The sequence below is a fragment of the Calidris pugnax genome, unplaced genomic scaffold, assembly GCF_001431845.1.
Source record: "Calidris pugnax isolate Ruff unplaced genomic scaffold, ASM143184v1 scaffold135, whole genome shotgun sequence".
NCBI lineage: Eukaryota > Metazoa > Chordata > Aves > Charadriiformes > Scolopacidae > Calidris > Calidris pugnax.
Genome location: NW_015090961.1, coordinates 659,280 through 664,661, shown reverse-complemented (window position 1 = coordinate 664,661; position 5,382 = coordinate 659,280).

Below are 5,382 nucleotides of genomic sequence, written 5' to 3'. Positions count from 1 at the left end.
CTGCCCATGCCGCGGCGGGGCCGGGGGCCGGGGCGCGCCGCCGACCCCTCGCTGCCGGACTCCCCTCAGCGCCCCGCCATGGCTCCGCACCCCCCGCGCCCCGCCGCGCTACCCTCGGCGAGTGCTGCGCTCCGCCGCCGCCGCTGCCTCCTCATTGACTGCGGCAGGAGGGAGGGCCCGGGCGCGGCCCGCCGCCCAGGAAGCGCCGCTATATTTGGCCGGCGGCTCCCTCCTCCGCCCCCGCCTCCATCCCGCCTGACATCATGGCGGGCCGGCCGGGAGGGGGGCGCCGGCCCCGCCTGAGGTGGTTGCCGGGGACCGAAGGGTGGCTGTGTCCCCTCCCGCCCCCGCAGCCATGGGAGTCCCGCGTTGGCCGCCCTCCTGCCCGCACCTCGCCGGTCCCTGCCCGCACCTGAGGGGAACGGCCGTGGGGGGCTACTCCCTGCGGGCTCCCCTCAGGAAGAGGGGACAAACCGCACAAAACCCCATCGTTTTGACATAAAACTGTAGGTTGCCTTTGAGGGAACTGGTGAGAGGTTTTAAGCACAGTGCGTTTTCCACAGCCGGGTGGTGTGTGGTTGGTGTGGGGGCACCCGGGTCCCACTGCTTTGACCATGCTTTGACCAGGTCCCACTGTTTTGACCATGGCATCTCTGAGGAGACACAGTGGCTTTGTCCCCTTAGCTCGGGGTTGCCCACCGCCATGGTCCCAGAGCACGTCCCAGGGTGGCACAGGAGTTGCTGGAGGTGGCAGAGCCGTGAGGCACATATGGGCGTCCAGACACCTCCTTATCTCCAGTGTCACCTGCCAGAGCAAATGCCTTCCTTGGGGTCATCAAACCCAGTGCAAGGAGCTGATTGGCCTCTTGGTCGGCCAAGACTCAGGGGATTTTCAATTCATAGAATCACAGAGCATCTTGGGTTGGAAGAGACCTTCAAAGATCACCTACGCTGTGGGCAGGGACATCTTCCACCAGACCAAGGTTGCTTCAAGCACCATCCAACCTGACCTTGGACACCTCCAATGATGGGATATCTATAACTTATCTGGGCAACCTGTTCCAAGGTCTCACCACCCTCATCATCAAAAATTTCTTCCTTACACGCAATCTAAATCTACCCTTTTTCAGTTTAAAAGTATTGTCCCTTGTCCTGTCACTAGAGGCCCTGGTAAAAAGTCTTTCTCCATCTTTCTTATAGTCGCCCTTTATACATTGAAAGGCTGCAGGAAGGTGTCCCCGGAGCCGTCTCTTCTCCATCTGAACAATCCCAGCTCCTTCACCCTTTCTTCACAGCAGAGGGGTTTCACCCCTCACACCAGTGTCATGGATGTGGGTTTGGATCCCTATGGGGGTTTGGAAAAGTGCTTTTCCTTGAGGAAATATTTTATAAATCTGCTTGAGTAAGTACCTGAGTGAGTGGGGGCAGCGAGATTTTAAATATTACTCACAATACATACAGAAAAAGCACCTGGGTGGATCCTTGGCTCTGCAAATGAGTGCGCGGATCCTAGGAATTCAGAGCCAACTCACTCAACACTGTTTGACAGAGGGGTAGAAGTTTTATAGATAATTAAGCTTCCTACAAGCTTTGTGAAAAGAGGCAGCCGAAGGAGGGAGTGACAGACAAACAGACACACCTCGTCTTGTCTACACCTGGGGAAAGGCTGCAGCAGGAGCTCACGTTTCTGTGTCCTCCAGAGACTCTGCAAGGAAGAGATCCAAAGTTTGGGAAAAGCTCCAGTCCTCTCTCTCCATAGACTCCAAAGTCAAATCTGCAAGAAAAAAAATATGAGGATTTGAACAAATTAAGTCTAACTGTTTGGTTTATTAATCTACAAATTGAAAAATAGAGCAATTAATGTAGAGAGGAGAAAAAAAAATTAATAAAGTACCCAACTACCCTGACGTGTGTCGACACAAGGAGTGGGATGTGAATACCTCATCAGCTGGAATTTTATCACACACTGGGGAATTCGCTGTGAATAACAAACTTTCTGAAATGGACCTTCACTTCAACTGTGAGTGGAAAAAGTGCCATGTGTGCGAAATAAAGACGTCACTCTGCTTTTTCACTTAGGCCAGCTGACTGAAGGAGAGGTGCTAAGTGACATGGGCTGCTCCATTGCTGCCACCAAGGGAGCCAACCTCCGTGTCCTGTTCATCTCTCCTCTTCCCACTTGGGGTTTTGCGACCCAAGTAGGACAAACACAGCTCTGCTGAACAGAGCCTTCTTTGGACATTACAGTCTCGGTCCCGTGTGCTAATATCGGTGAACAGATTTTTAGGGCAGGTTCGCCTCCGCCCTGTGTGTGGGAGGCAAGTGTGGTAGAGCTGATGCTGCTCGTCTAACGCCATGATGCCTTGCTTCAAACCAATAGAAACACAGAGACACGGAGACCTGAAGGTGCACTCACAGACAAAAGAAGAGTGAAAAGAGAAATAAAGTCAGCCCGAGCCTTTTCACTACACTTTCCTCCCCTTTTTTTTTCCTGTGTAATAAGAGGGGGAAAATGTTCTTTATTTTTGTATTTAAATATTTTGTTAGTTGTGGCAAATGCTATTCTTTAAAAATTCAAACAAGAAAAACCCCAAACTAACAGACAGGTCTACTCTATCCCCGACATATTCCTCACCAGGTCTACCTGGAAATCCCCCAAAGCTGCTCACAGGGACATTTTTCAGGTATGAAACAAAACCCAGCATCAGTGTGTTGGATTTCTTCCCACAGAAGATGACTCCCATTAAACTTCTCCTCATTACTATCCTCCCCACCAGTTTTTGTTGCACAGTCATGTCACCAAAGAATTTTTACAACAGAAAATGAGAGAAAACCCATCTGTTTTTAGGGAGCACCTTAAAACTGTAGAGAACTTGAGCCTTGGAGGTAGTTACAGTCTCAGCGAAGACTGTCAATTCCCAAAATTAAAAAGCAGGGATCTCTCCACCTTCATCCTGTTTTCAGACCACACTCTGCCGCATTTGTGCTCTCTCAAAGTCTCCCTTGTCCATTCCCCAGCAAGGTCTCGCTCCTTGAAACTGGGGAGGGACCAGCCCACTGTAGAGCCCACTACAAAGGCACTCCAAAAGGCTGCTCAGGGCTTGGCCAGATGGGTTTTGAAGACCTCCAAGGATGAAGATGCCACCGCCACTCATGTCCATGTCCCAGGGCTGCACTGCTCTTGCAGGGAAAGATTTTTTCCATATATTTAATGGGAATTTCCCCTGTTGCAACAAATGCCCACTGCTTGTTGGTCTGTGTGCTCTTGAGAAGTGCCCGGCTCCATCAATCCATCGCACTCCATGGGCACTGGTCCATCTCCCTGCACTTTCCCCTCTTGCATCTCTGCTCCTTCCCTACCTTCATTTAAGGTTTTCTCCCTACCTTTGGGCATCTCCCAAGTATCTGGGGGTCTGGGTGACCCCAGTGTGGCACAGAAGAGGAGGCAGTCAGCCTCCTGCTCATTGCAGCTGGAGAGACGCCTTTGCTTCGTGATAGGAAAAAACGTCAGGCGAGTCAGGCAGACTGTTCTCCATCGCTTCTCCATGGCAACAGGCCTTCCAGACGCACGCACGTAGGCAAGCAGGCCGAGGAGGCAGGGAGCACTGCAGTTCCTCTGCCCGAGCCCCAAACCTCCACTCGTGGGGCTTTCTTTGCTGAGCTCATGTTATTCTCAGGGAGCGGACCCCAAAACAGCTTCCAAAATAATCACAGCTGGTCCGAGAAATCCTTCCCTCCTTCCACCAGTGAAGGTACAATAACCTGAAGCCCAAGCCAGTGATGATTTTTGTCCATATAAATGTGCCACACTTGAGAAGTCTGGTATCTCAGCATCCTCTCAAACCAAACACTCATCTCCATCTGGTGGGAAACCCAGGGCCTTAGACCTGGTTAGGTCTAGGTCTTAGATCAGGCTGAGATGAGATGGCCTGATGATTCTCAGACTTTAAGGATACGGTCTTTTTATGTTTAGAAAAGCCACTTTTCTAAACAGGCAAAAGAATGTGTATCCTGACAATTTAAATGCAAAAAGAGAAGTAAGACAAACTAAAACCAGTCACAGGAACAACCTGCAAAAAGCAAAGGGAAATAATAATAAATACTTCTTCAAACGCATCAAGCACAGGAAGCCTGTTGGAGTCTGGAAAGTCAGGAATTGGCCACAGTGCAAGAGGAGCATTCGTAGGAGATAAGGTCAGAACAGAAAAACAATGAATATTTTGCATCTGTAGTCAGTGAGGGAAAGTTCAGAGAAGTTTCTGTGCCAAAAGTCATCTTTATATGGATGTGGCATTGGATTTGGCTCATATTCAAGTGTCAGCAGAAGACGTTGAGGAATAAATAGCCGAACCAAAGAGTGCAAATTCACCAGACTGAGATGGTTCAGCTAAGTGCTTAGGAACTCAGAGATGAAGCGGTTTAATTACTTTATTGTAGCCTGTAATCACTGAGTGTAACACAGCCTCGGCGTCCCAGAGCTTCAAGGTGACAAATGGGAAGGATTTGGGGTTATTACAGACCATGAAGTCTGAGGTCCCTCCTGGGCAGACCAATAGAAATAGTAATGAAGTATATGATTAGTGCATAGTTGGATACATCTGAAATACTGGGAAGGAAGAAAAAAAAAACAAAAAAATGGTGGTTTTCCTTGATTAGAGGAATGCTTCATTGAGTCCTCTGTCAATAAGCACGTGGTATGGTCTGCCTGGATTTCCCAAAAGGTCTGTCACAGGAGTTTTCTTACAGAAATGCAGCTACTATGGGGTTAACAGAGAAGGCTTGAAATAGAGAAATAACTGGTTAAAAGACTGTCAAAGAGCAGCTATCAACAGGCAGTCCCCTGAAAGGAGGGAGGGCTTGAATGGAGCCCCACAGGGACCTGTGTTGGGGTCTGCTCACTTCAGCATATTCAGAAATAATCTAGAAAAGGAATTGAAGAAAGGGGCGACCAAGCTTGCTGATGATGCCAAAGTATTCAGGGACATAAATACATGAAGTGCTGCAAAGAATTATACAAGGACCTCATGATAGTGAATAACTAGGTAATAAAATGGCTCAGGACATCCAGAGCAGATAATTACAGAGATAGGAACACAGGGGAAAAACAATCCCAACTTCAGTGGCACAGTACTGGGCTCTGCACTGATCCTTACCCTCTGAAATGGCCTCTTTTTCTCCCAGGTTCATGTGACTATTGTCCCCACCCCAGCTGTATTTGTGCCTCACACACCGGTTGCGGCTTTGGAGGGAGGACAAGCCCAGGAGGTCAAGGGAGGGGACCCAGCAGTGTGGTCCGTGTAAAATCAACACAAAGCAGGATGTTGTAATGGGCTGTGTGGGATGACTGTAGTTTCTTTGGTCCAAATTGAGACCGGGATCATT